A 13,308-nucleotide genomic window follows, 5' to 3' on the forward strand; every position below is an offset into this window, starting at 1 on the left:
TCCCAAAAGTTGGGGGGGTTGGGGGAGGAGAGCGTAAAAGGACAGAACATCTTTCTGTCCCTTTTTGGTTACTTCTTTTTTCCCCCCTAGGTGCCAAAAGATATGAGCCCGGTGCCGAAAAGAAATAGGTATGGGCGCCCACGTGCACACGCAGAGATATACGATCGAATACGTCGTCTTCACAGTGTTTCCGAGTCGAGGAATCTGGAAGATGATCGGGGAAGGATCACGGGCAACTTCGTATTTCTTCCAGGACAGGAAAATGGACCCGAAGAGAAAAACGCATCGTTCTCGGCATAGGATAAAACGCTACATCTTGTTATATAATATGAGGCATTCTGTGATTTAAATTTTTATCCGAGATGATATTCAGTAAGCCTACAAAACAAGATAAAACACAGACAAACACAAGGGTAAAAAAAAAAAAAAAAACCTAGGGGCACAGGCCTATGGTCCCGGGAGGAGGCAGGGAGCGGGAGGAGGGGCCCCTCCCGCAGACAACAGGGCGGGTGAGCGGAGAGCCGCCAGAGGCGAGGGCTGCCTCGGGCGGGGCCCAGAGCTGCGGGCCCAGGAAGAAGGAAGTGGGACCGGTCGTGCTCTACTCCCCGCCGCTGATCCGAACCGCGCCCCGCCCTCCACCCCCCCTCCACCCCCCACCCCGCCCCGGGGAGTCAGCTCTTAAACTCCCAACGTCACCTGGATTTCCGCGATCACGATGGCTGATCAGAGTGGCCGCTAGGTGACACCCGACAACCGGTGCCAGTGTCAGCCTGAAAAGAAGGGACCCTATGACGGGGGTGGGCAGGGGTGGGGGTGGGGCGCACAGTGGGCGGCCCGGCCAGCTCCCCTTCCTCCTTGGAGCGGATCGGATCATCTGGAACTTTATCCCCCGAGAGGAGAGAGTGACACTGGGTGTGTGCTAGGAGCCGGCGGGTTGGGACGGGGACCTACCCGAGAGGGAAGTCGAGTACAGGGAGTTTCACAGTTGACCCACTGACGATCTCAAGGCCCGGACAGTAGAAGCGTGGCAATATCTGTCACCGTGGAATGAACACTTGGTACCAAAGACCTTTGTCTTTGCTGGTCCCCTGTGCCCGGGGGGCACGTGGCCAGAATCTGACATCCTAAATGTCTTCTTAGAAAAAATTTGGGGGTGGGAGTGGGGGCGGGGGAGAGAGACAGAGAGAGGAAAGAAAGGGGCAGGAAACGGCTGCCACAAAACTCTCAGAACAGATAAGCGATCGATGGGGCCTATCCGGTTAAATTCTTTCCCTACCCACAGAACGACTTAACGGAGCTGGTGTCACTGCAGTCGGGCCACGTTCCGGTATATGTATATACACGGCCACACATATATATGTATATACACCGACACACACACACACACACACACACACACACACACACACACATATAAAATTAGCTGGGCATGCTGGCGCATGCCTGTATTCCCAGCTACTGGGGAGGCTGAGGCAGTAGGATCACTGAAGCCCAGGAGTTTGAGGTTGCGGTGAGCTAGGCTGACACCACGGAACTCAGTCTAGCCCGGGCAACAGAGGGAGACTCTGCCTCAAAAAAAAAAATCCCCCAACCGAACAAGGTATAGGAAAATTATGGTGGCGGTGATGGTGGTGGTGGTGTGGCGGTAGGGGGGCGGGGGCGCTGCTGGTGTGGGCGGTGCTGGTGCCAGTGCAGTGGTCATCGTCCTACTACTAAAAGGGAGAGCAGAACCAAGTTCTGGGACATAAAGATCATACTGGATCCACCGGTGGAGCGAGGGAATGTTTCTTCTACAGGACCAGTATTTCCTTTGCTGCCCCCCCCCCCAATGCCATAAATAATGTGTCGATGAGGACGTACACACCGTTGTCCCTGGTTGTGGGTCGGGGGTGGGGGCGGGGGCGTGGCAGGGAGTCAAGTCAAGTGATGCTTTTGTAATAAAGAGACATACGGCCCCCCGGGATACAGGCTGGGAACTTCACCCGTCAGCTCTAGGGAGTAACACAGGCAGGCAGTGCTCACCGTCAGTCTTACATAATTAAAAAATAAAAAAAATAGAAAATAGAAAAAACGGCCGGGCGCAGTGGCTCCCGCCTGTAATCCTAGCACTCTGGGAGGCCGAGGCGGGAGGATCGCTCAAGGTCAGGAGTTGGAGACCAGCCTCAGCAAGAGCGAGACACCGCCCCCTCCTCGCCCAGCCCCTCCCCGTCCCGTCCCGTCCCTACAAAGAGAGAGAAATAAATTATCTGGAAAATTAAAAATAGATAGAAACAAACTTAGCCGGGCACAGTGGCACGTGCTGGTATTCCCAGGTATTCGGGAGGCTGAGGCAGAAGGATCGCTTAAGTCGAGGAGTTTGAGGTTGCTGTGAGCTAGACTGACGCCACGCCACACTAGCGAGGGCAACACAAAGAGACCCTGTGAGAAAGAAAAGAGGAAAGAGAAACAAAAGAAAGAGAGAGAGAGAGAGAGAGAGAGGGAGAGAGGGCGAGAGTGACAGAGAGAAAAAGAGAGGGAGGGAAGAGTAGGAGGAGGAGAGGGATGGGGGGGAGAGAGAGAGAGAGAGAGAGAGGGAAGGAGGGAGGGAAGAGAAGGAGGAGGAGAGGGAGAGGGAGAGAGAGAGAGAGAGGGAGAGGCAGAAGAAGAGGGCGAGGGGGAGGGGGGGAGAGAGACACGGGGGAGAGAGAGAGGGAGAGAGAGGGAGGGAGGGAGGGAGGGGGGGAGAGAGAGAGAGAGGGAGGGAGAGAGAGAGAGATAGAAGAAAACTATTAAAAATTCGGTACCAGATCCATCGGTCGGTACTCAGAAGCGTGACGATCGGGTGTTCCCGTGCACTTGTGAGATGTGTCTTCTCCCTCACGCCGCGTTTCCTCCACACACACACACATACACACACACACACACACACATCACCCATGTGCCGCGAAAAAAGCAACAAAAAGAGAGAAAGAGATGAAAAAGGGAGAATGGAAACAGGGAAAAAGGGGAAGGAAGAAAGAAGTTTTGAACAAAAGAGACCAAAGTCACAGCGAGAAGGAAGAATACTGAGCCCGGAGCGACACCTAGTGACCACACCGTCAACGGCACACTACGGCCCCAATTGGCCAGAGACATCTGGTGGACCCCAGGGCACTGCGCGAAGGGAAGCCGAGGGCAACCTGTGGCGGACCCGGGCCACGGCGTCTGCAGGCGATTACCAGGCGGCCACAGGAGGCCGGGGAAACTCATTCTCAGCGGGGGGTGGGGGGAGGGGAAGTGATCGCAAAGTCACACCCGACAGATCCCTTTCCAGTTCATAAACGTGGTGATTGCGTGTTCACACGCACGTGTGAGGTGTGCCTCCTGCTGTGTCGGCACATCCCCCGCGTGACGTGAAACCATGATTGGGGGGGGCGGTTTGCGATGAAAGTCACGCCAGGTCCCCGGGAGAGTTCGTGAGCCTGATAACTGCGCGCGTGCGGAGGAAATCAGGGGGCGGGGGGGGGGGTTGGAAGCGAAGCAAGGAAGAAGGAGCGAGCGAGCGAGCTAGCGGGGGGGGGGGGAGAGGGAGGCGGGGACGGGGCGGGAGGAGGGAGACGAAAAGAAAAGAGTGGAGAAGTCCGCGAGGACGGAGCCCTCTGGCGGTGACCGCTGGCATAGCGTCGAGGAGCCCGGCCCCGGCCGCGGTCCCGCCGAGACTTGAGTGTGACGGGGACATCTGGTCGACCCCGCGTACCGCGGCGTCGGCGCGCGACGCCGGCGGGGGCGCGAGCGCGGAGACAGCGGGTCCCCGCCGTCCTACCCTCACGGGGGCCCGCCGGCCTCCTGGTCGACCCCGACTCTCGGGGGAAAGAAGGGCGGGGGCGACCGGCCGGTCCCCCGACCGGAGGGCCACCGCTTCCACCCCCGCGGCGACGGAGAGGGCCGCGGCGGCCAGACCGGCGCGGCCCCTCCCCCGCCGGCGCCTCGGTCGCCCCGTCTCCCCCACCCACCGACCATCGCGCTCCTCCGGGGAACCCCGATCCCAGCCCGGAGGACGAGCCCCGAAGGGTCGCGCGGGGAGGAGGCCGCGTGGTGGGAGTCGGGGTCCACCCCGAGGCGTGACTCCGGGCGCGGCCTGGAGGGGAGGGGAGGGGAGGGCCGCCCCCTCCACCTTCCCCGGCGCCCCCGACCGACACACCGCGTGCCCGCGCGCGCACCCCCCCCCACACCCCGCCGTAGCCCTGGCGCGGGAGGGGCCGAGGCAGCGCGGAGGGCCGGAGCGACGGGAGGGGCCGAGGAGGCGGTGACCGACGGACCCGGGGAGACCCGCGCCCCGCGGGGCCGCCGCCGGCCGGCCGGACGCGCGCGCGCGCGCGCGCGCACCCGCCCGCCGGGACAAACCCTTGTGTCGAGGGCTGACTTTCAATAGATCGCAGCCAGGGAGCTGCTCTGCTACGTACGAAACCCCGACCCAGAAGCAGGTCGTCTACGAATGGTTTAGCACCAGGTTCCCCACGAACGTGCGTTGCGTGACGGGCGAGGGGGCGGCCGCCCTTCCGGCCGCACCCCGTTTCCCAGGACGAGGGGCGCTCTAACTCACAGCCTCACCCAGAGCAACCTCCCGCCCGCCCTGCAAGCTCCATTCACCGTGAGTGCCCTGGCCGGGTAGGTGTCCCACTGCACAAAGACCTATCAGACCGCATTTCTTCCATTATTATAAGTAGTCATACATTCTTTTAGGACCGTAGCCGTAGGGTACACCTCCAGGCACAGTTGCGGGGTGGGAGGTGAGGGAAGAGGCCATTCTTCACGTATCGTTGGGTAGCACGGGGGCAGGGGAGGCAGTTTCCTCCTGCTCCTCCTCGTCCCCCTTCTCCCTGGATTTGCTTCTTCCTGGTTTTTTCTTTATTCCTCTCCCAGTTCCCCCTTCCATCGTCTTGACGGATTTGGATGAGACGTAGACATTTTCTATGTCAGGCTTTACTCATCCCGAGGGAGGAGGAGAAAAGTAAGCCGCCTGCCATGACACAATGGAACGGAAGTTTGTGAGCTACTGACTGCTGTGGCATTCTGACACTTCGTGTTTTTCAGGACATTCTATATTTCCGCTATCCCACTAGAATATATCCCCTTGATCACTCCCGTGTACCCCCATCCCAGCTTTTTCGTGAGCCACCCTCAACGGCCGTGACAATGTAGTGCGGGGACTCCCTCCGTCTGGTGCCTTACACTCGCACATTTGGGGTTTCGTATCAGCATAGCAAAGTGATCGCCTTTCAATAACCTGGCTGGCCACCGTGGCTCATGCCTGTGACCCCAGCAACTTGGGAGGCAGAGACGGGAGCATGACTTGAGCCCAGCAGCCGGAGACCAGCCTGGGTAACACGATGAGACCTCGTCTCTACCAACAAAATATAAAAAAAGAAAAATTATGCCTGGTGTGGCAGCATCTGCCTATAATCCCAGCGGCTCAGAAGGCTGAGGCAGAGAGGATCACTTAAGCCCTGGATTTGAAGCTTGCCGTGAGCTACAATCAGGCTAAGGCGGCCTGGCTGGGAGAGGACAGAGTGAAAGGAATCCTGCCTCAAAAAAAAAAAAGACAGAAAAAGGAAAGAGGAAAGAAAGTAAAAAGAGAAAGAAGACCGATGACACAACTTAGAAGTCTCGGTGTTACCGAAAACTCCGCCGATTGCCCACGAGGCAAATAGCGAGGACAAGCTGTGTGAGGAGGAAGAAAAGAGGGAGTCTATTTGGCCGGTAAAGGAGGAAATGAGGTAGACCTTCCCATCTCAAGCCCCCAAAGTTCCCGAACATAGGGCTGGGCAGAAATAGAGAGCTTTTAAAGGGCGCGGGAGGCGGGCGATGGGGGTGGGTGGGGATGGGTGGGGGGAGCGTGTGGTTCTCAGCTTTAGCAATGATTGAGGTTAATGATTTCAATGGTCCAGGCTCTGCCAAAAACAAAGCCTGTGAACTCTGTGAACTCTGCCGGCCACCCACCTGGGGGCAGGGGACCACTTGGGAGTTTTAACAAAAGATTTAACTTGCTTGGGGACATAGGCCAGACTACGAGTTCCCAAAAGTTGGGGGGGTTGGGGGAGGAGAGCGTAAAAGGACAGAACATCTTTCTGTCCTTTTTTGGTTTCTTCTTTTTTCCCCCCTAGGTGCCAAAAGATATGAGCCCGATGCCGAAAAGAAATAGGTATGGGCGCCCACGTGCACACGCAGAGATATACGATCGAATACGTCGTCTTCACAGTGTTTCCGAGTCGAGGAATCTGGAAGATGATCGGGGAAGGATCACGGGCAACTTCGTATTTCTTCCGGGACAGGAAAATGGACCCGAAGAGAAAAACGCATCGTTCTCGGCATAGGATAAAACGCTACATCTTGTTATATAATATGAGGCATTCTGTGATTTAAATTTTTATCCGAGATGATATTCAGTAAGCCTACAAAACAAGATAAAACACAGACAAACACAAGGGTGAAAAAAAAAGAAAAAAACCTAGGGGCACAGGCCTATGGTCCCGGGAGGAGGCAGGGAGCGGGAGGAGGGGCGCCTCCCGCAGACAACAGGGCGGGTGGGCGGAGAGCCGCCAGAGGCGAGGGCTGCCTCGGGCGGGGCCCAGAGCTGCGGGCCCAGGAAGAAGGGAGTGGGACCGGTCGTGCTCTACTCCCCGCCGCTGATCCGAACCACGCCCCGCCCTCCACCCCCCCTCCACCCCCCACCCCGCCCCGGGGAGTCAGCTCTTAAACTCCCAACGTCACCTGGCTTTCCGCGATCACGATGGCTGATCAGAGTGGCCGCTAGGTGACACCCGACAACCGGTGCCAGTGTCAGCCTGAAAAGAAGGGACCCTATGACGGGGGTGGGCAGGGGTGGGGGTGGGGCGCACAGTGGGCGGCCCGGCCAGCTCCCCTTCCTCCTTGGAGCGGATCGGATCATCTGGAACTTTATCCCCCGAGAGGAGAGAGTGACACTGGGTGTGTGCTAGGAGCCGGCGGGTTGGGACGGGGACCTACCCGAGAGGGAAGTCGAGTACAGGGAGTTTCACAGTTGACCCACTGACGATCTCAAGGCCCGGACAGTAGAAGCGTGGCAATATCTGTCACCGTGGAATGAACACTTGGTACCAAAGACCTTTGTCTTTGCTGGTCCCCTGTGCCCAGGGGGGCACGTGGCCAGAATCTGACATCCTAAATGTCTTCTTAGAAAAAATTTGGGGGTGGGAGTGGGGGCGGGGGAGAGAGACAGAGAGAGGAAAGAAAGGGGCAGGAAACGGCTGCCACAAAACTATCAGAACAGATGAGCGATCGATGGGGCCTATCCGGTTAAATTCTTTCCCTACCCACAGAACGACTTAACGTAGCTGGTGTCACTGCAGTCGGGCCACGTTCCGGTATATGTATATACACGGCCACACATATATATGTATATACACCGACACACACACACACACACACACACACACACACACACACACACACATATAAAATTAGCTGGGCATGCTGGCGCATGCCTGTATTCCCAGCTACTGGGGAGGCTGAGGCAGTAGGATCACTGAAGCCCAGGAGTTTGAGGTTGCGGTGAGCTAGGCTGACACCACGGAACTCAGTCTAGCCCGGGCAACAGAGGGAGACTCTGCCTCAAAAAAAAAATCCCCCAACCGAACAAGGTATAGGAAAATTATGGTGGCGGTGATGGTGGTGGTGGTGTGGCGGTAGGGGGGCGGGGGCGCTGCTGGTGTGGGCGGTGCTGGTGCCAGTGCAGTGGTCATCGTCCCACTACTAAAAGGGAGAGCAGAACCAAGTTCTGGGACATAAAGATCATACTGGATCCACCGGTGGAGCGAGGGAATGTTTCTTCTACAGGACCAGTATTTCCTTTGCTGCCCCCTCCCCCAATGCCATAAATAATGTGTCGATGAGGACGTACACACCGTTATCCCTGGTTGTGGGTCGGGGGTGGGGGCGGGGGCGTGGCAGGGAGTCAAGTCAAGTGATGCTTTTGTAATAAAGAGACATACGGCCCCCCGGGATACAGGCTGGGAACTTCACCCGTCAGCTCTAGGGAGTAACACAGGCAGGCAGTGCTCACCGTCAGTCTTACATAATTAAAAAATAAAAAAAATAGAAAATAGAAAAAACGGCCGGGCGCTGTGGCTCCCGCCTGTAATCCTAGCACTCTGGGAGGCCGAGGCGGGAGGATCGCTCAAGGTCAGGAGTTGGAGACCAGCCTCAGCAAGAGCGAGACACCGCCCCCTCCTCGCCCAGCCCCTCCCCGTCCCGTCCCGTCCCTACAAAGAGAGAGAAATAAATTATCTGGAAAATTAAAAATAGATAGAAACAAACTTAGCCGGGCACAGTGGCACGTGCTGGTATTCCCAGGTATTCGGGAGGCTGAGGCAGAAGGATCGCTTAAGTCGAGGAGTTTGAGGTTGCTGTGAGCTAGACTGACGCCACGCCACTCTAGCGAGGGCAACACAAAGAGACCCTGTGAGAAAGAAAAGAGGAAAGAGAAACAAAAGAAAGAGAGAGAGAGAGACAGAGGGAGAGAGGGCGAGAGTGACAGAGAGAAAAAGGGAGGGAGGGAAGAGTAGGAGGAGGTGAGGGATAGGGGGAGAGAGAGAGAGAGAGAGAGAGAGAGAGAGAGGGAAGGAGGGAGGGAAGAGAAGGAGGAGGAGAGGGAGAGGGAGAGAGAGAGAGAGAGAGAGGGAGAGGCAGAAGAAGAGGGCGAGGGGGAGGGGGGGAGAGAGACACGGGGGAGAGAGAGAGGGAGAGAGAGGGAGGGATAGAGAGGGAGGGAGGGAGGGAGGGGGGAGAGAGAGAGAGAGGGAGGGAGAGAGAGAGAGATAGAAGAAAACTATTAAAAATTCGGTACCAGATCCATCGGTCGGTACTCAGAAGCGTGACGATCGGGTGTTCCCGTGCACGTGTGAGATGTGTCTTCTCCCTCACGCCGCGTTTCCTCCACACACACACACATACACACACACACACACACACATCACCCATGTGCCGCGAAAAAAGCAACAAAAAGAGAGAAAGAGATGAAAAAGGGAGAATGGAAACAGGGAAAAAGGGGAAGGAAGAAAGAAGTTTTGAACAAAAGAGACCAAAGTCACAGCGAGAAGGAAGAATACTGAGCCCGGAGCGACACCTAGTGACCACACCGTCAACGGCACACTACGGCCCCAATTGGCCAGAGACATCTGGTGGACCCCAGGGCACTGCGCGAAGGGAAGCCGAGGGCAACCTGTGGCGGACCCGGGCCACGGCGTCTGCAGGCGATTACCAGGCGGCCACAGGAGGCCGGGGAAACTCATTCTCAGCGGGGGGTGGGGGGAGGGGAAGTGATCGCAAAGGCACACCCGACAGATCCCTTTCCAGTTCATAAACGTGGTGATTGCGTGTTCACACGCACGTGTGAGGTGTGCCTCCTGCTGTGTCGGCACATCCCCCGCGTGACGTGAAACCATGATTGGGGGGGGCGGTTTGCGATGAAAGTCACGCCAGGTCCCCGGGAGAGTTCCTGAGCCTGATAACTGCGCGCGTGCGGAGGAAAACAGGGGGCGGGGGGGGGATTGGAAGCGAAGCAAGGAAGAAGGAGCGAGCGAGCGAGCTAGCGGGGGGGGGGGGGAGAGGGAGGCGGGGACGGGGCGGGAGGAGGGAGACGAAAAGAAAAGAGTGGAGAAGTCCGCGAGGACGGAGCCCTCTGGCGGTGACCGCTGGCATAGCGTCGAGGAGCCCGGCCCCGGCCGCGGTCCCGCCGAGACTTGAGTGTGACGGGGACATCTGGTCGACCCCGCGTACCGCGGCGTCGGCGCGCGACGCCGGCGGGGGCGCGAGCGCGGAGACAGCGGGTCCCCGCCGTCCTACCCTCACGGGGGCCCGCCGGCCTCCTGGTCGACCCCGACTCTCGGGGGAAAGAAGGGCGGGGGCGACCGGCCGGTCCCCCGACCGGAGGGCCACCGCTTCCACCCCCGCGGCGACGGAGAGGGCCGCGGCGGCCAGACCGGCGCGGCCCCTCCCCCGCCGGCGCCTCGGTCGCCCCGTCTCCCCCACCCACCGACCATCGCGCTCCTCCGGGGAACCCCGATCCCAGCCCGGAGGACGAGCCCCGAAGGGTCGCGCGGGGAGGAGGCCGCGTGGTGGGAGTCGGGGTCCACCCCGAGGCGTGACTCCGGGCGCGGCCTGGAGGGGAGGGGAGGGGAGGGCCGCCCCCTCCACCTTCCCCGGCGCCCCCGACCGACACACCGCGTGCCCGCGCGCGCACCCCCCCCACACCCCGCCGTAGCCCTGGCGCGGGAGGGGCCGAGGCAGCGCGGAGGGCCGGAGCGACGGGAGGGGCCGAGGAGGCGGTGACCGACGGACCCGGGGAGACCCGCGCCCCGCGGGGCCGCCGCCGGCCGGCCGGACGCGCGCGCGCTGCGCGCGCGGCGCACCCGCCCGCCGGGACAAACCCTTGTGTCGAGGGCTGACTTTCAATAGATCGCAGCCAGGGAGCTGCTCTGCTACGTACGAAACCCCGACCCAGAAGCAGGTCGTCTACGAATGGTTTAGCACCAGGTTCCCCACGAACGTGCGTTGCGTGACGGGCGAGGGGGCGGCCGCCCTTCCGGCCGCACCCCGTTTCCCAGGACGAGGGGCGCTCTAACTCACAGCCTCACCCAGAGCAACCTCCCGCCCGCCCTGCAAGCTCCATTCACCGTGAGTGCCCTGGCCGGGTAGGTGTCCCACTGCACAAAGACCTATCAGACCGCATTTCTTCCATTATTATAAGTAGTCATACATTCTTTTAGGACCGTAGCCGTAGGGTACACCTCCAGGCACAGTTGCGGGGTGGGAGGTGAGGGAAGAGGCCATTCTTCACGTATCGTTGGGTAGCACGGGGGCAGGGGAGGCAGTTTCCTCCTGCTCCTCCTCGTCCCCCTTCTCCCTGGATTTGCTTCTTCCTGGTTTTTTCTTTATTCCTCTCCCAGTTCCCCCTTCCATCGTCTTGACGGATTTGGATGAGACGTAGACATTTTCTATGTCAGGCTTTACTCATCCCGAGGGAGGAGGAGAAAAGTAAGCCGCCTGCCATGACACAATGGAACGGAAGTTTGTGAGCTACTGACTGCTGTGGCATTCTGACACTTCGTGTTTTTCAGGACATTCTATATTTCCGCTATCCCACTAGAATATATCCCCTTGATCACTCCCGTGTACCCCCATCCCAGCTTTTTCGTGAGCCACCCTCAACGGCCGTGACAATGTAGTGCGGGGACTCCCTCCGTCTGGTGCCTTACACTCGCACATTTGGGGTTTCGTATCAGCATAGCAAAGTGATCGCCTTTCAATAACCTGGCTGGCCACCGTGGCTCATGCCTGTGACCCCAGCAACTTGGGAGGCAGAGACGGGAGCATGACTTGAGCCCAGCAGCCGGAGACCAGCCTGGGTAACACGATGAGACCTCGTCTCTACCAACAAAATATAAAAAAAGAAAAATTATGCCTGGTGTGGCAGCATCTGCCTATAATCCCAGCGGCTCAGAAGGCTGAGGCAGAGAGGATCACTTAAGCCCTGGATTTGAAGCTTGCCGTGAGCTACAATCAGGCTAAGGCGGCCTGGCTGGGAGAGGACAGAGTGAAAGGAATCCTGCCTCAAAAAAAAAAAAAAAAAAAAAGACAGAAAAAGGAAAGAGGAAAGAAAGTAAAAAGAGAAAGAAGACCGATGACACAACTTAGAAGTCTCGGTGTTACCGAAAACTCCGCCGATTGCCCACGAGGCAAATAGCGAGGACAAGCTGTGTGAGGAGGAAGAAAAGAGGGAGTCTATTTGGCCGGTAAAGGAGGAAATGAGGTAGACCTTCCCATCTCAAGCCCCCAAAGTTCCCGAACATAGGGCTGGGCAGAAATAGAGAGCTTTTAAAGGGCGCGGGAGGCGGGCGATGGGGGTGGGTGGGGATGGGTGGGGGGAGCGTGTGGTTCTCAGCTTTAGCAATGATTGAGGTTAATGATTTCAATGGTCCAGGCTCTGCCAAAAACAAAGCCTGTCAACTCTGTGAACTCTGCCGGCCACCCACCTGGGGGCAGGGGACCACTTGGGAGTTTTAACAAAAGATTTAACTTGCTTGGGGACATAGGCCAGACTACGAGTTCCCAAAAGTTGGGGGGGTTGGGGGAGGAGAGCGTAAAAGGACAGAACATCTTTCTGTCCTTTTTTGGTTTCTTCTTTTTTCCCCCCTAGGTGCCAAAAGATATGAGCCCGATGCCGAAAAGAAATAGGTATGGGCGCCCACGTGCACACGCAGAGATATACGATCGAATACGTCGTCTTCACAGTGTTTCCGAGTCGAGGAATCTGGAAGATGATCGGGGAAGGATCACGGGCAACTTCGTATTTCTTCCGGGACAGGAAAATGGACCCGAAGAGAAAAACGCATCGTTCTCGGCATAGGATAAAACGCTACATCTTGTTATATAATATGAGGCATTCTGTGATTTAAATTTTTATCCGAGATGATATTCAGTAAGCCTACAAAACAAGATAAAACACAGACAAACACAAGGGTGAAAAAAAAAGAAAAAAACCTAGGGGCACAGGCCTATGGTCCCGGGAGGAGGCAGGGAGCGGGAGGAGGGGCGCCTCCCGCAGACAACAGGGCGGGTGGGCGGAGAGCCGCCAGAGGCGAGGGCTGCCTCGGGCGGGGCCCAGAGCTGCGGGCCCAGGAAGAAGGGAGTGGGACCGGTCGTGCTCTACTCCCCGCCGCTGATCCGAACCACGCCCCGCCCTCCACCCCCCCTCCACCCCCCACCCCGCCCCGGAGAGTCAGCTCTTAAACTCCCAACGTCACCTGGCTTTCCGCGATCACGATGGCTGATCAGAGTGGCCGCTAGGTGACACCCGACAACCGGTGCCAGTGTCAGCCTGAAAAGAAGGGACCCTATGACGGGGGTGGGCAGGGGTGGGGGTGGGGCGCACAGTGGGCGGCCCGGCCAGCTCCCCTTCCTCCTTGGAGCGGATCGGATCATCTGGAACTTTATCCCCCGAGAGGAGAGAGTGACACTGGGTGTGTGCTAGGAGCCGGCGGGTTGGGACGGGGACCTACCCGAGAGGGAAGTCGAGTACAGGGAGTTTCACAGTTGACCCACTGACGATCTCAAGGCCCGGACAGTAGAAGCGTGGCAATATCTGTCACCGTGGAATGAACACTTGGTACCAAAGACCTTTGTCTTTGCTGGTCCCCTGTGCCCAGGGGGGCACGTGGCCAGAATCTGACATCCTAAATGTCTTCTTAGAAAAAATTTGGGGGTGGGAGTGGGGGCGGGGGAGAGAGACAGAGAGAGGAAAGAAAGGGGCAG

General features: G+C 58.2%; 2 pseudogenes; both read left to right on the top strand.

The window, feature by feature from the left end:
* The first annotated feature begins 3,280 nt into the window (after positions 1-3,280).
* On the top strand, positions 3,281-3,372 carry LOC123629512 (annotated as a pseudogene).
* Positions 3,373-9,339: 5,967 nt separating this feature from the next.
* On the top strand, positions 9,340-9,431 carry LOC123629513 (annotated as a pseudogene).
* Positions 9,432-13,308: the final 3,877 nt, after the last annotated feature.

Source organism: Lemur catta, unplaced genomic scaffold (genome assembly GCF_020740605.2).
Source record: "Lemur catta isolate mLemCat1 unplaced genomic scaffold, mLemCat1.pri scaffold_164_ctg1, whole genome shotgun sequence".
Taxonomy (NCBI): Eukaryota; Metazoa; Chordata; class Mammalia; order Primates; family Lemuridae; genus Lemur; species Lemur catta.